This window comes from Salvelinus alpinus, chromosome 12 (genome assembly GCF_045679555.1).
Source record: "Salvelinus alpinus chromosome 12, SLU_Salpinus.1, whole genome shotgun sequence".
NCBI classification, from domain to species: Eukaryota; Metazoa; Chordata; class Actinopteri; order Salmoniformes; family Salmonidae; genus Salvelinus; species Salvelinus alpinus.
The window spans coordinates 11,938,193-11,961,931 of NC_092097.1; the positions used below are offsets into that span (position 1 = coordinate 11,938,193).

At 45.0% G+C, this 23,739-nt stretch overlaps 1 protein-coding gene across 3 annotated transcripts in view; it reads left to right on the forward strand.

Annotated features, from left to right (window-relative positions):
* LOC139535534 (ras association domain-containing protein 5-like) overlaps positions 1 to 23,739 on the forward strand; it is a 67,308-nt gene that overhangs the window by 37,769 nt on the left and 5,800 nt on the right. The window lies entirely within an intron of this gene.

The following is a 23,739-nucleotide window of genomic DNA, read 5'->3' on the forward strand; positions in this document are numbered from 1 at the left end:
TTCTCTCATACTGGCGGTTGCTCTCAGTGATGGGGTTAGTGTTTTAGTGTTTGGGATGGGATTTTCAATGGATTCATTTTGTTGAGTCTCAGGTTGTTATGTAACTAATAGGAATCCTCCTGAGGCCCTGCTTTCTTCATCACACTCTCTCTCCCTGTCTCTCTCTCCCTGTCTCTCTCTCCCTGTCTCTCTCTCTCTCTCTGTCTCTCTGTCTCTGTGTCTCTCTGTCTCTGTGTCTCTCTGTCTCTGTGTCTTCTCTCTCTCTCTCTCTCAATTCAATTTGCTTTATTGGCATGACGTAACAATGTACATATTGCCAAAGCTTACTTTGGATATTTACAATATGAAAATAATGAGAATCAAAATTGTCAACGGGACAACAGTAACAACAATAACCAAGGGTCAAAATAACCATACATTGAACAATAACAATAAGCATACAGTAGAGTACATGTGCAGGTTGATTGGTCTGTCAGACACTGTCCCTCAACTTATGGCAGGCAGCAATGTAGTGCGCTGCCAACCCACAGCTCTCTGCGTCCCCCCCTAACAGGACGGGTAGCCTACTCTCATCAGAGAGGTCTTTGAAACCTTGAATAAGGGTTTCAAATTTGGGGAAATGACACTAATTGTTTTATATTTTTCACATTTTGTCAGGAAATGCAGCTCCGTCTCAGGTTCTGCTGTTGTGCAGTGGTTGCACAGCCTTTCCTCTACAGGGAGCCAGGTTTTCCTGTGTCTACCCTTCTCAATGGCAAGGCTGTGCTCACTGAGCCTGTACTTTGTCAAGGTTTTTATAAGGCTTTGATCAATAACCATGGTCAAATAGTTCCCTCTACTCTCCCCTCCTGCTGTCTACTCCTTCCCCCTACTCTCCCCTTCTGCTGTCTACTCCTTCCCCCTACTCTCCCCTTCTGCTGTCTACTCCTTCCCCCTACTCTCCCCTTCTGCTGTCTACTCCTTCCCCCCTACTCTCCCCTTCTGCTGTCTACTCCTTCCCCCCTACTCTCCACTCCTGCTGTCTACTCCTTCCCCCTACTCTCCCCTTCTGCTGTCTACTCCTTCCCCCTACTCTCCCCTTCTGCTGTCTACTCCTTCCCCCCTACTCCCCCTCCTGCTGTCTACTCCTTCCCCCTACTCTCCCCTTCTGCTGTCTACTCCTTCCCTCTGCTCTCTCCTCCTGCTGTCTACTCCTTCCCCCTACTCTCCCCTTCTGCTGTCTACTCCTTCCCCCTACTCTCCCCTTCTGCTGTCTACTCCTTCCCCCTACTCTCCCCTTCCGCTGTCTACTCCTTCCCCCTACTCTCCCCTCCTGCTGTCTACTCCTTCCCCCTACTCTCCCCTTCTGCTGTCTACTCCTTCCCCCCTACTCTCCACTCCTGCTGTCTACTCCTTCCCCCTACTCTCCCCTCCTGCTGTCTACTCCTTCCCTCTACTCTCCCCTCTCGCTGTCTACTCCTTCCCCCTACTCTCCCCTCCTGCTGTCTACTCCTTCCCTCTACTCTCCCCTTCTGCTGTCTACTCCTTCCCCCTACTCTCCCCTCCTGCTGTCTACTCCTTCCCCCTACTCTCCCCTCCTGCTGTCTACTCCTTCCCCCCTACTCCCCCCTTCTGCTGTCTACTCCTTCCCCCTACTCTCCCCTTCTGCTGTCTAGTCCTTCCCCCTACTCTCCCCTCCTGCTGTCTACTCCTTCCCTCTACTCTCCCCTCTCGCTGTCTACTCCTTCCCCCTACTCCCCCTCCTGCTGTCTACTCCTTCCCCCTACTCTCCCCTTCTGCTGTCTACTCCTTCCCTCTGCTCTCTCCTCCTGCTGTCTACTCCTTCCCCCTACTCTCCCCTTCTGCTGTCTACTCCTTCCCCCTACTCTCCCCTTCTGCTGTCTACTCCTTCCCCCTACTCTCCCCTTCCGCTGTCTACTCCTTCCCCCTACTCTCCCCTTCTGCTGTCTACTCCTTCCCCCTACTCTCCCCTTCTGCTGTTTACTCCTTCCCCCCTACTCTCCCCTCCTGCTGTCTACTCCTTCCCCCCTACTCCCCCCTTCTGCTGTCTACTCCTTCCCCCCTACTCCCCCCTTCTGCTGTCTACTCCTTCCCCCTACTCTCCCCTTCTGCTGTCTACTCCTTCCCCCTACTCTCCCCTTCTGCTGTCTACTCCTTCCCCCCTACTCCCCCTCCTGCTGTCTACTCCTTCCCCCTACTCTCCCCTTCTGCTGTCTACTCCTTCCCTCTGCTCTCTCCTCCTGCTGTCTACTCCTTCCCCCTACTCTCCCCTTCTGCTGTCTACTCCTTCCCCCTACTCTCCCCTTCTGCTGTCTACTCCTTCCCCCTACTCTCCCCTTCCGCTGTCTACTCCTTCCCCCTACTCTCCCCTCCTGCTGTCTACTCCTTCCCCCTACTCTCCCCTTCTGCTGTCTACTCCTTCCCCCTACTCTCCCCTTCTGCTGTCTACTCTTTCCCCCTACTCTCCCCTTCTGCTGTCTACTCCTTCCCCCTACTCTCCCCTCCTGCTGTCTACTCCTTCCCCCTACTCTCCCCTCCTGCTGTCTACTCCTTCCCCCTACTCTCTCCTCCTGCTGTCTACTCCTTCCCCCTACTCTCCCCTTCTGCTGTCTACTCCTTCCCCCTACTCTCCCTTCCGGCTGTCTACTCCTTCCCTCTACTCTCCCCTCCTGCTGTCTACTCCTTCCCTCTACTCTCCCCTTCTGCTGTCTACTCCTTCCCCCTACTCTCCCCTCCTGCTGTCTACTCCTTCCCCCTACTCTCCCCTTCTGCTGTCTACTCCTTCCCCCTACTCTCCCCTTCTGCTGTCTACTCCTTCCCCCTACTCTCCCCTCCTGCTGTCTACTCCTTCCCCCCTACTCTCCCCTTCTGCTGTCTACTCCTTCCCCCTACTCTCCCCTCCTGCTGTCTACTCCTTCCCCCCTACTCTCCCCTCCTGCTGTCTACTCCTTCCCCCTACTCTCTCCTTCTGCTGTCTACTCCTTCCCCCCTACTCTCCCCTTCCCCTCCTGCTTCCCCTCCTATCCCCTCTCTAATGTCGGCAAACAGTGGTAGCGTCAGTCCTCATATCCTCAGACCCCAGTCTTTCTGCCTAGGGCTCTGTATGCTCAGTCATTAGCCTAGTCGTAGCCTTACGCCAGCCTGGCTGTGCTGTCTCTGTGAGTCTGGGAGCAGGGCACCCCCTCCTCACCCCCAGAGCTACTCCAAACATGCCCGGCCTTCTGTCTGAACTGTCACAGAACTCATCTACTGTGTGTGTGTGTGTTGCTGTGCCCTTTGTGTCAGTCTCTCAGCGTGTGTATGCTCTTTGTGTTAATATAGCCTCTCTTTTGTGAACAGACACTGTGCTTTAGCAAGCAAGCTGCTTTAGCTAACAGTGTGTATTATAGTGGCTGTTGGTCACATGATGAAGGCTCTTGGTCAGATGAGTAGGGCTATACTCCTGGTTAAATTGTTGCCATAGAATTAGGAATTGGAATGCTAGAATGGACATGAACCTTCTTATGACGGTCCAAAGGTCAGCCATGTTGGTCAGGGAGTTGGATAACCATGGTTTGCCAGTGCTGTGATCAGAAGATATTGTGTAAAGCAATGAATGGGAAGAAGGTAGCTAACCAGCCAGTTTTAGAGGAATGATGATTCCATACATTTTTCCAATGAACTGCCACTATACCAACATTCACAGCAATATAGTCAATCCACAGCATGAACCAGTATAAACTGTAATGATAATAGTTATGACGATACTTTAGCTTTACTATTTGTATTTATTATGGATTATGGATCCCCAAGGCAGCAGCTCCTCTTCCTGGGGTCCAGCAAAATTAAGGCAGTTATGCAATTTAAAAAAACATTACAATACATTCCCAGATTTCACAACACACTGTGTGCCCTCAGGCCCCTACTCCACCTCTACCATACAAAGTGTGTGTGTGTGTGTGTGTGTGTGTGTGTGTGTGTGTGTGTGTGTGTGTGTGTGTGTGTGTGTGTGTGTGTGTGTGTGTGTGTGTGTGTGTGTGTGTGTGTGTGTGTGTGTGTATGCGTCTGTGCCTATGTTTGTGTTGCTTCACGGTCCCCGCTGTTCCATAAGGTGTATTTTTATCTGTTTTTAAATCTGATTTTATTGCTTGCATCAGTTACTTAATGTGGAATAGAGTTCCATGTTGTCATGGCTCTATGTAGCACTGTGCGCCTCCCATAGTCTGTTCTGGACTTGGGGACTGTGAGTAGAGGCAGCAAATGTATCACCTATGCTTCTACTGCCATTCATTCCAACTAGACTAGTTTTGGATTCCTCCCTGACCAAGATGGCTGCCATTATGGAACTTTGAGGGTTTATGACATAGTCCCTCTAGTAATTTAATGAGACCTCTAACGGTTCTTGGCCTCTGTGAGCACAGATACATTAAATGTTTGTCTGCCTACACTGCCTACTACATGGAAGCACACACACACATGCGCCCGAACACAAGACATGCACACACACTCACACAGACACCAGAAGAGGCTTTCTCACAATCCTGCTTTCGTGTTAGCAGACTCAGATCTTGCTGATTTAGCTATCGAGGTCATAAATATTTTCAGGTGTTCACGCGCGCACATGAAGTATAACTGTATCTCTCTATCAAATTAATATCTGGCCTTTAACTGAGGGTGTCTATGTGTGAGCAGGTGTAAATGTGGGCCTGAGTGTTTCTGTTGTGATACTGGCACCTCTGCTCTCAAAGCCCACACATTCTGGCACTGCCTAGAGTGAGCCAGATAACACACACACACACATCTCTATCAGTGTGTAACGAGTGCGCTGGCAACTGTAGCCATGCTTAGCGGCCAAATACCACACTGCATCATGCCAGGTAGTCCTGAGGCATGGTCCTAAGGCTCAGGTCCTCTGAGAGAGAGAAAGAAAGAGAGAAAGAGAGAATTAGAGAGAGCATACTTAAATTCACACAGGGCACCGGATAAGACAGGAGAAGTACTCCAGATATAACAGACTGACCCTAGCCCCTCGACACAAACTACTGCAGCATAAATACTGGAGGCTCAGACAGGAGGGGTCAGGAGACACTGTGGCTCCATCCGATGATACCCCCGGACAGGGCCAAACAGGCAGGATATAACCCCACCCACTTTGCCAAAGCACAGCCCCCACACCACTAGAGGGATACCTTCAACCACCAACTTACCATCCTGAGACAAGCCCACAAAGATCTCCGCCACGGCACGAACCCAAGGGGGGGTGCCAACCCAGACAGGAAGATCACGTCAGTGACTCAACCCACTCAAGTGACGCACCCCTCCTAGGGACGGCCCCTGTAATAGGGTTAGAGGCAGAGAATCCCAGTGCAGAGACAGCAAGGGCGGTTCGTTGCTCCAGAGCCTTTCCTTTCACCTTCACACTCCTGGGCCAGACTACACTCAATCATAGGACCTACTGAAGTCTTCAGTAAAGACTTAAAGGTTGAGACCGAGTCTGCGTCTCTCACATGGGTAGGCAGACCATTCCATAAAAATGTAGTACTATAGGAGAAAGCCCTGCCAGAAATTCTAGGGACAATTAGGAGGCCTGCGTCTTGTGACCGTAGCGTACGTGTAGGTATGTACGGCAGGACCAAATCGTAAAGATAGGTAGGAGCAAGCCCATGTAATGCTTTGTAGGTTAGCAGTAAAACCTTGAAATCAGCCCTTGCCTTAACAGGAAGACAGTGTAGGGAGGCTAGCACTGGAGTAATATGATAAAAATCTTTGGTTCTAGTCAGGATTCTAACAGCCGTATTTAGCACTAACTGAAGTTTATTTAGTGCTTTATCTGGGTAGCCGGAAAGTAGAGCATTGCAGTAGTCTAACCTAGAAGTAACAAAAGCATGGATACATTTTTCTGCATCATTTTTGGACAGAAAGTTTCTGATTTTTGCAATGTTACGAAGATGGAAAAAAGCTGTCTTTGAAACAGTCTTGATATGTTCGTCAAAAGAGAGATCAGGGTCCAGCGTAACGCCGAGGTCCTTCACAGTTTTATTTGAGACGACTGTACAACCATCAAGATTAATTGTCAGATTCAACAGAAGATCTCTTTGTTTCTTGGGACCTAGAACAAGCATCTCTGTTTTGTCCGAGTTTAAAAGTAGAAAGTTTGCAGCCATCCACCTCCTTATGTCTGAAACACAGGCTTCTAGCGAGGGCAATTTTGGGGGTTCACCATGTTTCATTGAAATGTATAGCTGTGTGTCATCCGCATAGCAGTGAAAGTTAACATTATGTTTTCGAATGACATCCCCAAGAGGTAAAATAGTGGTCCTAAAATGGAACCTTAAGGAACACCGAAATGTACAGTTGATTTGTCAGAGGACAAACCATTCACAGAGACAAACTGATATCTTTCCGACAGATAAGATCTAAACCAGGCCAGAACTTGTCCGTGTAGACCAATTTGGGTTTCCAATCTCTCCAAAAGAATGTGGTGATCGATGGTATAAAAAGCAGCACTAAGGTCTAGGAGCACGAGGACAGATGCAGAGCCTCGGTCTGACGCCATTAAAAGGTCATTTACCACCTTCACAAGTGCAGTCTCAGTGCTATGATGGGGTCTAAAGCCAGACTGAAGCATTTCGTATACATTGTTTGTCTTCAGGAAGGCAGTGAGTTTCTGCACAACAGCTTTTTCTAAAACTTTTGAGAGGAATGGAAGATTCGATATAGGCCGATAGTTTTTTATATTTTCTAGGTCAAGGTTTGGCTTTTTCAAGAGAGGCTTTATTACTGCCACTTTTAGTGAGTTTGGTACACATCCGGTGGATAGAGAACCGTTTATTATGTTCAACATAGGACGGCCAAGCACAGGAAGCAGCTCTTTCAGTAGTTTAGTTGGAATAGGGTCCAGTATGCAGCTTGAAGGTTTAGAGGCCATGATTATTTTCCTCATTGTGTCAAGAGATATTAGTATTAAAGCACTTGAGTGTCTCTCTTGATCCTAAGTCCTGGCAGAGTTGTGCAGACTCAGGACAACTGAGCTTTGGAGGAATACGCAGATTTAAAGAGGAGTCCGTAATTTGCTTTCTAATGATCATGATCTTTTCCTCAAAGAAGTTCATGAATTTATTACTGCTGAAGTGAAAGCCATCCTCTCTTGGGGAATGCTGCTTTTTAGTTAGCTTTGCGACAGTATCAAAATTAAATTTAGGATTGTTCTTATTTTCCTCAATTAAGTTGGAAAAATAGGATGATCGAGCAGCAGTGAGGGCTCTTCGATACTGCACGGTACTGTCTTTCCAAGCTAGTCGGAAGACTTCCAGTTTGGTGTGGCGCCATTTCCGTTCCAATTTTCTGGAAGCTTGCTTCAGAGCTCGGATATTTTCTGTATACCAGGGAGCTAGTTTCTTATGACAAATGTTTTTAGTTTTTAGCGGTGCAACTGCATCTAGGGTATTGCGCAAGGTTAAATTGAGTTCCTCAGTTAGGTGGTTAACTGATTTTTGTCCTCTGACGTCCTTGGGTAGGCAGAGGGAGTCTGGAAGGGCATCAAGGAATCTTTGGGTTGTCTGAGAATTTATAGCACGACTTTTGATGCTCCTTGGTTGGGGTCTGAGCAGATTATTTGTTGCGATTGCAAACGTAATAAAATGGTGGTCCGATAGTCCAGGATTATGCGGAAAAACATTAAGATCCACAACATTTATTCCAAAACTAGGTCCAGAGTATGACTGTGACAGTGAGTAGGTCCAGAGACATGTTGGACAAAACCCACTGAGTCGATGATGGCTCCGAAAGCCTTTTGGAGTGGGTCTGTGGACTTTTCCATGTGAATATTAAAATCACGAAAAAATTGAATATTATCTGCTATGACTACAAGGTCCGATAGGAATTCAGGGAACTCAGTGAGGAACGCTGTATATGGCCCAGGAGACCTGTAAACAGTAGCTATAAAAAGTGATTGAGTAGGCTGCATATATTTCATGACTAGAAGCTCAAAAGACGAAAAAGTCTTCTTTTTTTTGTAAATTGTAATTTGCTATTGTAAATGTTAGCAACACCTCCGCCTTTGCAGGATGCACGTGGGATATGGTCACTAGTGTAACCAGGAGGTGAGGCCTCATTTAACACAGTAAATTCATCAGGCTTAAGCCATGTTTCAGTCAGGCCAATCACATCAAGATTATGATCAGTGATAAGTTTATTGACTATAACTGCCTTTGAAGTGAGGGATCTAACATTAAGTAGCCCTATTTTGAGATGTGAGGTCTCGTAATCTCTTTCAATAATGGCAGGAATGGAGGAGGTCTTTATCCTAGTGAGATTGCTAAGGCGAACACCGCCATGTTTAGTTTTTCCCAACCTAGGTCGAGGCACAGACACGGTCTCAATGGGGAAAGCTGAGCTGACTACACTGACTATGCTAGTGGCAGACTCCACTAAGCTGGCAGGCTGGCTAACAGCCTGCTGCCTGGCCTGCACCCTATTTCAATGTGGAGCTAAGGGAGTTAGAGCCCTGTCTATGTTGGTAGATAAGATGAGAGCATCCCTCCAGCTAGGATGGAGTCCGTCCCTCCTCAGCAGGCCAGGTCACTCCTCAGCAGGCCACACACACAATGTAATCTGCTCCCACACATGCCACGTGTGGGAGAGAGAGAATGAGCGAATGTGAGAAATAGCGTGACAGAATGTCGATGGGGTGACCTTGCAATCGTCACTAGAGTGAAAAAATAGACCCCTTATCCAAATGTGGTGCTCATGTAGTATAAGTGTAATGTGCTACAGTGACACAGACCTGTGTGTTAGAGCTGAGGGCTGCAGTGGAGGGCCAGTTGATTATCTCTGTAACCTGGAGTCATGTTAAACTCTTGTCTGGTGTGCAGGCTGCCCGGTGTCTTGGCCTTCAGTCTGACTCAGAGGCTGTAATGGTCATCGCGGCTGGAGGTGTACACTATTACTGCACCAGAGACCTGATGAGAGATGACCGCTCACATCTCAAGGCCCTTCTCCCTTGTCAACTCTATACTCTGTCTCTCTCTCTTCCCTCTCTCTCTCTCTCTTTTCCTCTCCCTCCCACTTTCTCTTTCTCTTTTGTGCTTACACCAGCAGAGATCGATCCCCCTTTTCGCCAATAACTCCACATACCCATTGTGTTTCACTGAGTCAGACTGGAGCCTAGTAAGGGTTGGCTGGGCTTTATCGACTCTGGGAAAGGTAGGGGTTTTGGGGGGGCTGAGATGGGATGGGGGCGTGGTCTGTCAATGAGCTCCTCTCAACCTCCCCACCACCCACTGTCCCCATCTGTCTCTCTCCGTCCCCATCCTTCTCCTTCCACAGTGATGATGGTAATGGTGTTGACGGCTGTCTCTGCTGGTAGACTAATTTGTCGTCAGCTGATACTGACCTGGAGAGAGGCAGGCAGCTCTCTGCCTGTCTGTGGTTACCACTGGAGAGAGACAGACAGCTCTCTGCCTGTCTGTTGTTACCACTGGAGAGAGATAGACAGCTTTCTGTCTGTCTGTGGTTACCACTGCAGAGAAACAGACAGCTCTCTGCCTGTCTGTGGTTACCACTGGAGAGAGACAGACAGCTCTCTGCCTGTCTGTGGTTACCAATGGCGAGAGATAGACAGCTCTCCCAACAATCTTTCAGAATCTAATCAACCTCTGACAGGGGGATGGCTTGAGGAGATGGACAGGCTCCATCTCTTTAATGGAGGATATGTCTCCTCTGACGGAACAGCCTCCCTCTCTTTGACAGACTGACAGAGTTCACCTGAACAGCTGTCTGTTAATCGAATGTTTTAATGAATAACCTGCTGTATGCCTTGAGTTGGTTGTGATTTAGAGAAAGACCATAGCTAGATATTGTTCTCTGACTTAGACTCACACACATGCACGCACTCGTACACACGCGCACACACACGTACACACACACGCCGTACAGACACACACACTATTATTTGGTCGTCTATTTTGACAGGGGCATTAGCTGGACCCTGTTCATATGGTCAAGACCAGGGCCACAGGGCAGAGGGGACAGGTCAGGGGTCAACGAAAGGTTAGTGGTCATCTTCATCACTGACCCCTGGGTGATAATTACGTGACCTCCATGCATGGTTTCTCCTGAAACCAACAGACAATAGTACCCATGTTTACAATTCCTCTTTATGGAACTAGACCTCATGAAGTTCTCTGAGATTTCTGTTCTTGATCATTGCCAGTGCTTGCCTTGGAGTTAAATGGGTGCCAGTACTCATTTTGGGGGCTGGTACTGTTTATATTTAGGTGCAGGAACTCCACAATAATGTTGAGCTAATATTCTATAAGAGGTACAAGAACTCAAGCAGTAGGACCTGTACTTGATTCCGCTGTTTTTCTGAGCATGTTGATAAGAGTGTATGTATAATGCAGTAAGATGACCCGTACATTATAAATCTGGAGGTTTCTCTCATGCAGCATTGGTAGCGCTAAGGCAGAGCACAGCAGCCATGTTACTGAGTGGCTTCCTGCTCATGCATATCAGGTGTTATGAGCTGCGAGACCGCATCTCTCTCTCTCTCTCTCTCTCTCTCTCTCTCTCTCTCTCTCTCTCTCTCTCTCTCTCAGAGGATGTGGCTGGGCTGAGCTGGGTGCCGTTGCTTGCAGGAAGAGAGAGAACGGGGGGAGGGTGTTTTTGTAGCTCTGCAGAAAGCTCGTTGGCAGATAAGACTCAACCACAGATGGTTGAGCAAGGCTGCGAGAGAGAGAGAGACAGAGAGAGAGAGAGAGAGAAAGAGAGAGCAAAACAAACACAAAAGGAGAGATAGCGAGTGGGAGGTGCAGCGCAAAGGCTTCTCTGTTAGTCCGTGAGTCTGAGAAGAAGAGAGGAGAAGAGAGGAGAAGAGAGGAGAAACCGCTGAATGTCAGAAGCCTGCAGCAGCCGAGGTCTCTTCCCCAAGAACCAAGGACTACACACACACAGCCATACAGCACAGGCCCACTGCAGTCTGGAGCCACTGACCTGAACTACAGTTACCGGAGTGTGTGTGTGTGTGTGTGTGTGTGGGAGAGAGCCTGTCAGAGTAATTGATGTGAGCGTGTGTCTGAATGGGTAAGCAGCAGTGACCTGCTGAAGTAATTTGTGTGTGTGCACCCATTCACAGTTCTTATTAGCTGATCAGCACAGACAGCTGCAGGGCAGGAGGGGGTTGAAGGGGCAGTGTGTGTGTGAGGCATTCAGGTGAGCAGGGTTAACTGACTCTGTGACACCAACGTGTGTGTACAGTATGAGTGTGTGTGTGTGATATTGGGGTCAGAGCACACACACGACAGGAGGAAGTGACACGTCTCTACTCGCGCTCTCGGATTTCCTGAAGCCTCTCCGGTGACACGAGGAGCGCTGGTAGGACCCGAATCTGAGCTGACCTCACCCCTGATTCTGGAGCCCAAGCTTATCTGGGTACCTACAGACACAAGACTGTGGAGTACTGGCAGTGGATGTTTGGAATCGAGAGGCGCCACTTGGACTGTGAGCCGTACGTGTGTCCCTATACTGACCTACTGAGGTGACTGACTGTGGATGCAGAGTGGATGTGAAGAGCTCTGGGACTGTGAGCGTTGTGAACAGTGTGACTGAATGCCTCTCCAGACAGAGTATTTCCCCCCTGGGGACAATCAGGTTTCCTCCTGCTGCTCTGCTGGGTGTTTATAGGCAGCCGAGGGCTCAAATTGAAGCCCTTAAATGACGGGCAGCAACAGCATGAGCAGCGGCTACTGCAGTCTGGATGAGGAGGGCGAAGACTTCACCTTCTTCACCGCAAAGACAAACTTCTTCCGCCAGCCCCCAAAACTGGTTAAGGTACGACAGAGATAAAAAAAAAAAGATGGAGGGAGGGGAGGAGTGGTATGTTTCGCTTCATGTTGTGTCCGTTTTTGATGCCTGAAAAAGGAGAAGCGTTGAGCTAAGAGGAAGTGTGTGTGGTAACACTATGTGGATGGCCCATCGGTAGAGGCTCTACAGACTATCAGTAACATTTCAACTAACTATCTGCTAGCCCTAACCCTTATCCCTAACCGTAATCTTAGCAAGCATTTGCTTATCAACAGATAGGTTGACCATCTGTAGAGCATCTTCAGATAGAATATCCGGACTATCCAAATAAAGTGTGACCGTTTGTGTTTTACTGTGTGTGTGTGTGTGTGTGACAGAGAGGTGTGCCTGCATTCGATCAGCTATCCATGCAGCCTTCCTTGTAGGAGCTAGCCCCTCTAGGACAGTTCTTCATGGCTTAAAACGCAAAGGACTGCATAGCAGCAATATGGTAATGGGTTCATCGAAAGCCCTCGCCTGTCGCTGTTTCCGTAGTAACAGGGAAGTTAGTTAAATAGTTACACACATCCGTTGTTCAGTGTGAGTTTTGCTATAGGTCTCTCTGTCATTCTCGCTCTTCCACGTTCTTTCTTTTCGCTTAGCATAATTCAGCTGGTCAATGTAACCATAGCAACGGCGATTCTGCTTTGAGATCAGATCTCCACAGGAGCGCGCGCGAACACACACACACACACACACACACACACACACACACACACACACACACACACACACACACACACACACACACACACACACACACACACACACACACACACACACACACACACACACACACACACACACCCTTTTAATGTTGCACAGCAGTGGTGATGCCGTTTTTGGAGCTTGTTTGTCTGTTCATGTAAATAGTAAGCAGTTGTATAACATAGGACTGCAACTGTGTTGGTGTAAAGTTACAGAATAATATGTACTACATGTTTATGCAGAAAACACCCCCACACCACTCTCACACCCCCACTGGGAGATTGTTCTTAAGGCTTTTAACGGGCTACATGACCTTCTCTCTATCTCACACACACACACACACACACACACACACACACACACACACACACACACACACACACACACACACACACACACACACACACACACACACACACACACACACACACACACACACACACACACACACACACACACACACACACACACACACACACACACAAGGATGTGTAGGAAGGGAACGTTTGCTGATTAGGACAGAGGGCATAGAGATGCTGTTGTTTTACAAACACACTTACACAGACACACACACAGACACTTACACAGACACACACAGACAGACACTTACACAGACACAAACAAACACACACTTACACAGACACACACACACACTTACACAGACACACACACACAGACACTTACACAGACACACACACACACACACACACACACACACACACAGACACTTACACACACACACACACACAGACACTTACACACACACACACACACACACAGACACTTACACACAGGCCTTTGTCAGTGTGATCTCAATATCTGCAGTGCCTCTGCTCTCTGGTTAGGAAAGAGCACCATCATTAAATAATTCAGCCCCAGCCCTGTGTCTGTCAGTTTGGAGTTTGGGTTGCCAGGGTGGAGACTGTTGTGTGTTGGTTACTTTGGAAGGCCAGAGTGGAGATTGTTGTGTGTTGGTTACTTTGGAAGGCCAGAGTGGAGATTGTTGTGTGTTGGTTACTTTGGAAGGCCAGAGTGGAGATTGTTGTGTGTTGGTTACTTTGGAAGGCCAGAGTGGAGACTGTTGTGTGTTGGTTACTTTGGAAGGCCAGAGTGGAGATCGTTGTGTGTTGGTTACTTTGGAAGGCCAGAGTGGAGATCGTTGTGTGTTGGTTACTTTGGAAGGCCAGAGTGGAGATTGTTGTGTGTTGGTTACTTTGGAAGGCCAGAGTGGAGACTGTTGTGTGTTGGTTACTTTGGAAGGCCAGAGTGGAGATTGTTGTGTGTTGGTTACTTTGGAAGGCCAGAGTGGAGACTGTTGTGTGTTGGTTACTTTGGAAGGCCAGAGTGGAGATCGTTGTGTGTTGGTTACTTTGGAAGGCCAGAGTGGAGACTGTTGTGTGTTGGTTACTTTGGAAGGCCAGAGTGGAGACTGTTGTGTGTTGGTTACTTTGGAAGGCCAGAGTGGAGATCGTTGTGTGTTGGTTACTTTGGAAGGCCAGAGTGGAGATTGTTGTGTGTTGGTTACTTTGGAAGGCCAGAGTGGAGACTGTTGTGTGTTGGTTACTTTGGAAGGCCAGAGTGGAGATTGTTGTGTGTTGGTTACTTTGGAAGGCCAGAGTGGAGACTGTTGTGTGTTGGTTACTTTGGAAGGCCAGAGTGGAGATTGTTGTGTGTTGGTTACTTTGGAAGGCCAGAGTGGAGATTGTTGTGTGTTGGTTACTTTGGAAGGCCAGAGTGGAGATTGTTGTGTGTTGGTTACTTTGGAAGGCCAGAGTGGAGACTGTTGTGTGTTGGTTACTTTGGAAGGCCAGAGTGGAGATTGTTGTGTGTTGGTTACTTTGGAAGGCCAGAGTGGAGATCGTTGTGTGTTGGTTACTTTGGAAGGCCAGAGTGGAGACTGTTGTGTGTTGGTTACTTTGGAAGGCCAGAGTGGAGATCGTTGTGTGTTGGTTACTTTGGAAGGCCAGAGTGGAGATTGTTGTGTGTTGGTTACTTTGGAAGGCCAGAGTGGAGATCGTTGTGCCCCAAAAACAAAGGACCCAGTCTTAAACCACAACCCAAAGTTTCCAATTCCCCATAAACTGTAAGAACGATACCGTGCGGTAGCAACAGTCTCTCTGTACAGGAAAACCACCCTGTCACTCACTAACGTTTGAATATGAAAAACAGACATGCAAATATAGGCAAGCCACAGTTTGCCTGTACTCTCTGACACAATCTACTAGAGTGCGTGTCAGTTTACTCTTGTTGTTGACTACAATGGCGCCAGCCACAGATCTAAAATCAGCTTAGAATCAGCTCCCCAAACCCAAACCCTGACCATAATGGAGAAACCTCAGGGTTTAGGGGCTTTTACTTCCTACTCCCCAGCCCTACTCCATCAACTTAATGGACATGGCAGTTTCACTGCTGCGGATTCCAGCTTTAATGACCTCTGAACTGGAAGCACTTTGCCTCCCACAGAAGAAACGCAGAAGGAATGGCGCCAATGCAAACCCAGAGAAACAGACACACGCACATTTACATGCATTCATAAACTCTCTCTCTCTGTCTCTCTCTCTCTCTCTCTCTTGAACGCTGTCTCACTCACCCTAGCTGAGTGTTAAAGCTGGCTGATCTGGAGCAGTTGGCTCATCTCTTGACATTAATTCACAAAGAAAAGAGGACCTCTAATCTCCTCCCTCCCGTCCTGATGAGCATGTTCGTCAGTGTTATGTGCGTGTGTGTGTGTGCGTGGATCAGTGTGTGTGTGTGGTTACTGCTGTGGAGCGCTCCCTTGCTCTAAAGGGAGCTTTGATGTCGTGGAAATGAATGAATGAATTAGTAAAATCACCAGTGTTTATAATTAATGTCCTATATCTGTTACTAACGTGTGTGTGTGTGTGTGTGTGTGTGTGTGTGTGTGTGTGTGTGTGTGTGTGTGTGTGTGTGTGTGTGTGTGTGTGCGCACACCGAGCTGTGAAATGGAATCAGTGCTGGGGCTGGATCATGTGTTACTTCCATTCGACACTTGACCCACTAACAGAGCTCAGCTAAGGTGGTCAAGCAGGAGTGTGAGTGCGTATTCGTGTCTGTCTGGCGCTTGCTGATCACAAGAGAAGCGAACGTGATTGGGGGAGATACGACACTGAATGAACGTATGAAACTAGTAGCACAGGGAAACACACACACCTGGTCTACTGTATATGCCGTCTGTGAAATGGGAAACGAGGCATGGGTTAGAGCTTCCATTACAGGATCTGTGCCTCTCTTTTCCCCTCCCTCCCTCCCTCACTCAGTCACTCCCTTATGTCACCTCCACTGCTCATTATCCTAGCAGCACTCTGCTATCGCAGCTGTCACAGCTCATCTACAGGAGTTAATTTGGCTATCAGAGACTTGGGGAGCTAAGTGTGGTCTCCTCTCCTGTGTGCCTCCTTTACTGGAGCAGTCTGCTCAGGGATCAATGGTTTTGTAGACCGCCGTTATACCAGCCCGGATCCATTTCAGAGAGATCATTTCACAGAATTGTACGTGGGTTTCATTCTCTGTGATGTCTATATGGCAGTATTGTGGGATGTGAGTCCTCTACAGGCTCACTCTAGACCGTAATGGCCACAGCGGTGTGTGACACCAGGGGTGTTGTGTTACCTGATCACGTCCAACGACCATGTGCCACTACAGGAAGTGGGTTTTGTGTTGCCGTGGTAACGATGACGTTTAGAACTGAAGCATAGCGCCTCAAGTACAAAGACGTACTTTGCTTTTTATTTAAAAAATATTAATATATGATATGTCTGCTAAGCCCACATGCCCACTATCTCTATGTATGTAATGTATACCATAACTATGTATTTATAATATGATCCTCCCATTACATGAAATGCCCACCGCCTTCATATGTCATGTCTGCTAAAATGTTTTACTTGGTTCTTCAATGATAGATGGAACAGATAAGGTTAACTTTGATTCTATACAAGTAAAGACCAACAAAATCCAACTTATCACATGGAATGTGCATGCGCTCCATGATGGGTAAAAAACATATGTTTCTTGAACATTTAAAGAGATATTGTCAGCTGATGTGGTTTTCCAGCTAGAGTTACATATTTTTTTTTGTTGAGAAATTGAACATTTAAAGAGGAGCTGGGTTGGAGAGGCCTATGCTGCCACGTACTGTAGTAACAGCAGAGGTGTAGGCATCCTGATAAATAAGAATACACCATTTTCCGTTATATCCCAGCACATGGACCAAGAAGGCCATTTTCTAATGATGAATTGTACCTTACATGGTGAAAATTACACATTGATTTTATTGTATATTCCACCAGCGACAAATCTGCTGGTTTTAGATAGAAATCAAGCTATATGAGATTAAATCCAGACAGGAACTATTATTTTAGCAGGGGACCTAAATTATACATTCGATAAGATGAACAGACATATTAATAAAAAAGGCTAATTTAGGGAGCCTCCAAAGAGGCTGAACATGTTCATCTCTACACATATTTTACAGAACACCTGGAGATTTATTCCCAACTACAAAAAACTATTCATTTTTTTCTCAAAGTAAGAAACCTATTCAAGAATTGACAACATTTTTTTTCCTGAAATACGCTCAGCAATTTACTGGATTAAAAAAGTAATGATATAGTGATATCGGATCATTACACCAATAGAAAATACATATAGCGACAGAATTTGGAGAATGAACAGAGCACATGTATTAAATACGTAAATTAAAAGTACTTTGGGATACCTTTAAGGCATACGTTAGGGGGATGATAATCTCATCCTCAGTAAAAAATTCTATCTGGTTTAGAAATTAAAATGAAAGAAAAATAAATAAATCACCATCTTAGAGAAAGCACATAAAAAATATTCACAAGGTAAAGAAGAAAATATCATTTCGGAACTTAATCAGGAATACAATCTTTTACTTTTGAGAGCCAACAACTACAGGTTAAACTCAAATAAAGCATACTATGTAATGGCAAATAAACCTGATAAATATATTGCACCTCTCACAAAACGAATACATGCTAAACCAGTTATAATTGTAAGAGATAAAGTTACAAAAGCTGTAATCACAAATAACAATGTTTAAAAGTTTCTATGAAAATGTATACAAATCTGAATTGTTGGACTGATCCTTCTTAGACTCAACAACTCTGAAGCAATTATCAGCAGACAAAAAATAATCACTAAAAAGAGAGGTCACCTAAAGATAAATACTAGATACTGTTAGAACATTAGCAGGAGAAAAGCACCAGGTATGGATGCTTTTCCTATAGAATTCTATTCAACATTTTGGGACAAAGTAGCCCCCTTATTTACACAAATGACAACACACGTCACTCAATTCTGTACTTCCTAATTCCATGTATCAAACAGTTATTTCAGTTATATTAAAACCAGGAAAATCTGGAGGATCCCCTGCTCATTATAAACCCATAAGTTTAATAAATTGTGACAATAAAATAGTAACAAAGATCAAAAGCAATAAAATGGCAAAAGTCTTACTAGACATGATGCTGTACATGTCAATCAAACAGGGTTTGATACTTACAAAAAAATACGAACATGTTTAAGTTTAATACAATACGCAAAAAAACAAGATATAGATTTATTAATAATGGCTGTTGATGCCGAAAAGGCTTTCGACTGCCTTGAATGGCCTTTTCTATTCAAAACTTTGGAAGCTTTCAACTTTCCAGCTGAAATAATACATTGTAAAAAAAATGTTGTATACATGACCTAAAGCAAAAATATACACAAATAAAACATTATCTGATTAAATTGCTTTAGAAAGGCGCACAAGACAGGGGTGTCCCTTCTCTGGCAATTGTTCCGCTTGCAGAAAGAATTAGACAAGACCCAAATGTAACAGGTATCTGTATTGGTAAACATGATTATAAACTAAACTTATTTGCAAATGATCTCCTGATATACCTGACCAATATTGAAAACTCAATGCCCCCTTTGCTAAAACTATTTTCAGAATACTCAGAAATCTCAGGATAAAAAATTAACACGGAAAACTCCCAAAATAATGGCAATAGGAAAAAGAAAATAAATATCTCACGATCTACAGCAATCCTTTAAGTGGACCACAAAAAATATGACATACTTAGGATGCTTAATAAGTGACAACAAACAACAAATATATAAAAATAACTTAATTCCATTACTCAACAATCTGAAAGCAGATTTAATTAAATGGAATAATCTTCCCATAAATTTTACAGGTAGAATAAACCTCTTTTAGAAGTTTTTGTATTTATTTTCTGTAATACTAATGACCCCACCGAAGACACAAAAAAGTATACTCTGTCATAGGACTTTTATATGGGCAAATCAAATGAATAGAATAAAAAGGAAGTTTTACATCTTCTTAAGTCAGAGGTTTTAACCTTCCAGATGTTGAACTGTATCAACTCGCTACTCAAGACTTTTACTTGCGACCATACAGTTAAATGCACTAAAGAGGAATAATGGGTACATATTGAAGATGTGCATGCTCATCCCCAGGATCTGTTTAGGTGTCTGTTTTTAAACGATAAAGCTAAGCTCATTAACAACTTCATAGTTAAGAACACTATAACAACATGGAGGCAAATGAAACGTATTCTACAAGAACCAATATCCCTTCCTAAAAACAATACTTGGTAGCTTTCAGAATTCACCAATGAATTTGTCCACATTGAAAACTAAAGGCATAGAAATTGTAAATTACTTGGTTAAAGGAAATGCATTTATTTCCATGACAGAATTAAAACGTCATTTTGGACTAACCAATATACAGTGTGTAGATAGTTTCAAATACAAAATACATCCAAATACAATACAATAGTTACAAATACCACTTTGACATCTTATGGACATCAGAGCAACCTTGAGGGAAAAGGATGTTCATATGACAGGAAATATATACAAAACCTTGCAGAGAGCCTATCCAACTGAGAATCTCTTAGAAAAAAATATAAACTATTGGAACCAAGACTTAAAAAGAACTGATGTTGGTGCAATATGCAGGGAAAGTTTGAGTATAACTAACGAAGTTACAGTTAATGAAAATGTACACTTAATCCAGTGTAAACTAATGTATAGAATTTATTATACGAGACACAATTCTCAAATTCTACAGTACAACAGCAGAGTCAAGTCTTAAGTGTAAAACGAATAACGACTCAATAATCCATGCCTTCTGGGAACGCTGTAAAGTCTGGAAGTTGTGGGAGGAGCTAGAAAGTTGACTGTCAGAAGTATTACAATGTAAACTTACTTTGTAATCTGTCTGTCTGCATATTTCAAGACATGCCATATGGAGGTGCAGTGAGATACCCGATGGGTTGGCTGATTCTCTTCTCAATCAATCATCTTGAAAAAATGTATTCTAAAAGAAATCAATCCGCCATCATTAACACAATGGAAAAATCAAGTCCGTCGGCTACAGGGAGAAACTAAATGGTTCCGTTTCAGGCCATGTGGCGGAAAGTGATTCGGGCACTGGAGATGGGGGTGTGTGTTAGTGGGTCTGGGCAGGTGTGATGTGGTTGATGTTTGTATGATGTTGTCTGTTGTTTATAAAATGTTTTTTTAAGTAAAAATAAAGACCTAACGTTCTGAGACAGTCTGAGATGAGGGTGCAGCTCAGGTTAGGGTTAGGTAATCAAGTATCAGGACGCCCACAGACATCACTTAAAGTTCTATTTTGGAAAATGTTTATGACACTAAAGTGCTGGAACCTTCTGTAAGCTGGTATCTGAGAGTGAGCCACGGAGTACCCAGGCGAATATGAGTCATCACCATTTACCGTTGTGGGGAAAGTTTAGTAAATGTTGAATGTTAAGCTGTTGTGTTTGTTGCGTAAGCTACAGTAGAAGGCCTGAATCTGTTTGTAATGTTTCTGGGGCAACACTCCAGCCTCAGATGACAGTGGGCGTGTCCGAATACCCATACTAGCGTACTACATATTTAAACTGTATATTATGTACTTATTGCCGCATACTATTTAGCATGTACCATTTAGTAAAAAGTATGCAGTATGCCATGGCCGCAACGCAGTAGATGCTCCTGACTGGCTGAGTAGGTGGGGCAGGGGTGGGGACGAGTGCGATGGATTTTTCTAAATTCAACAGACGTGCATCACATTAACCAGCCTGATAATAGCTCATTTCCAATTCGATTAATTTTCTCTAAACTCTGAATAGGAATGGAGTTTTAGGCCTACTCAGGCTGGTTATAGTCAGACGATTACATTCAACCTATAGCGTAGCGCATATAGCCCATCTACCCTAATTAAAAAGGACTGAAGACAGAAACAGATCATTTGGTTCCATTACAACATATTTATTCGTGAAACCAAAGTGCTCTAACATACAGTATCAGTCATACGTTTGGACACACCTACTCATTCAAGGGTTTTTCTTTATTTTGACAATTTTCTACATTGTAGAATTAGAGTGAAGACATCAAAACAATGAAATAACACATATTGAATCATGTAGTAACCAAAAAAGTGTTTAACAAATCCAATTATATTTTGTATTTGAGATTCTTCAAAGTAGCCCCCCTTTGCCATGATGACAGCTTTGCACACACTTGGCATTCTCTCAACCAGATTCATGAGGTAGTCCCCTGGAATGCATTTCAATTAACAGGTGTGCCATGTGAAAAGTTAATTTGTGGAATTTCTTTACTTCTTAATGCGTTTGAGCCAATCAGTTGTGTTATGACAGCGTAGGGGTGGTATACAGAAGATAGCCCTATTTGGTAAAAGACCACGTCCATATTATGTCAAGAACAGCTCAAATAAGCAAAGAGAAACGACAGTCCATACTTTAAGACATGAAGGTCAGTCAATCTGGAAAATGTCAAGAACTTTGAAAGTTTCTTCAAGTGCAGTCGCTAAAACCATCAAACACTATGATGAAACTAGCTCTCATGAGGACCGCCACAGCAAAGGAAGACCCAGAGTTACCTCTGCTGCAGAAGATAAGTTCATTAGAGTTACCAGCCTCAGAAATCAGAAATGAACTGCACCTCAGATTGCAGCCCAAATGAATGCTTCACAGAGTTTGATCCTGTCAAAGTGGGGGCAACAACAACCTCCAATGTGTGAGCCATGTGCACTTTCCCTGGCTGTGGATGTCTGGGAGCCCTGGGTCTGAGTTTGGGTATTCTGGTTTACTTTCCCTGGCTGTGGATGTCTGGGAGCCCTGGGTCTGAGTTAGGGTATTCTGGTTTACTTTCCCTGGCTGTGGATGTCTGGGAGGCCTGGGTCTGAGTTAGGTTATTCTGGTTTACTTTCTCTGGGCCTGAGCTCTGTGTGGGTGTGGTTGGCCATGGACCCGGCAGGGGTGAAGGGTTCAGTATTGTCCTACTATTCTATTGTCCTCTGATCATTCTCTCTCTCACTTCTAGAGGAATGCACAGAGGGGAGGGAGATAACTATATTTAGCAGTTAGGAAACATCAAGCCACAAACACAGGAATTCCTGAGAGACTTGATAGTTTTCAAGAACTAAGAACTAGTGGAGGATTTTTCAATTCTGACCCTGGAATCTTGTATCTCAGCCTCATGGCAAAATGTGTAGAATAGCAGGAAATTAGCTTTAAAACTGCAAAATGTTTTCTCATCTTCATGGCAAAATCAAATCAAATTCAAGTTGTCACATGTGCAAAATTCTTACTTACGAGCCCTTTACCAACAATGCAGAGTTAAAAAGTAAGAAAAGATTAGCAAATAAGAAAACTATTTTTTTTAACAATAACGAGGCTATATAGAAGGAGTACCGGTACCGAGTCAATGTGCAGGGGTACGAGGTAGTTGACATAATTGTGGTAATACGTACATTTAGATTGAGGTGACTAGACAATCAGGATAGATAACAGAGTAGCAGCAGCGTATGTGAAGAGTGTGAAAGGTTGTCTGTGTGAGTGTGTGTTTTATGTGTGTGAGTGCATGTAGTGTGTTGGAGTGTCAGTGTAGTATGTATGAGTGTGTGGGTAGAGTACAGTGAGTGTGCATAGAGCCAGAGCAAGAATGTCAGCACAAAAAAAGAACAGAAAGAGTGCATGAGCACTTTCTCCCTCTCCATCAACTCCATTCAAATTGCATCCAAAATAGATCGTCCTGTTCTAGGTTGATACAGTATATAGCCCTATATATAGACGTCCTAGCCTACCTATTTCAGGTAATACATTCATTGCAGTATTAGCCTTATATGTAGCTAATTAATGATGGGTTAAGCATAATACACTTCTAACTTATTGCCTCTGTCTCTTGCGCAATACCTGTGCTCCGCTGGCCTCTCATTAAAAAACTCTCCTTAGCTCTTGGAGTCCCATGCAGGAAAAGCTAGACTAGAATAGCTTGCTGGGCATCATTTCTTATAACAGTAGACTACTCGAAGAGGAACACAAGCTCTTTTTTGCTGAATGTTAAATACAGCGGCCAGTAGAACTCACTGGTAGTTTGAAAGAAGAGCGAACGCGCTAGGTTATAGCAGTTATTTTCTGGTCTCTCCAGAGATGTTCAATCAGGTTCAAGTCCGGGCTCTGGCTGGGCCACTCAAGGACATTCAGAGACTTGTCCCGAAGCCACTCCTGCGCTGTCTTGGCTGTGTGCTTAGGATCGTTGTCCTGTTGGAAGGTGAACCTTCGCCCCAGTCTGGGGTCCTGAGCGCTCTGGAGCAGGTTTTCATCAAGGATATCTCTGTACTTTGCTCCATTAATTTTTGCCTCGATCCTGACTAGTCTCCCTGTCCCTGCCGTCTGAATACTTTACGAAGGCACGATGCATATGCTTTATAATGATTTTGAATGACACTTCCGGTTTTGGCGGGAAATACCAGGTTACCCTGGAGAAAAGTCATTTATTTTCAGGATGGAACATTTGTAAAATACATCGAAAATATTCAACCCTAGTTTAGATCATGATCGAGCCTTAGTGATGTGAACACCAAGGAACTTGAAGCTCTCGACCCACTCCACTACAGCCCCATCAATGTGAATGGGGGCATGCTTGGTCCTGTAGTCCACGATCAGCTCCTTTGTCTTGCTGACATTGAGGGAATGATTGTTGTCCTGGCACCACACTGCCAGGTCTCTGCCCTCCTCCCTGTAGGCTGTCTCATCGTCGTCGGTGATCAGGCATACCACCGTTACGTCGTCTGCAAACAAAATGACGTGTTGGAGTCGTGCTTGGCCACAGTCGTGGGTGAACAGG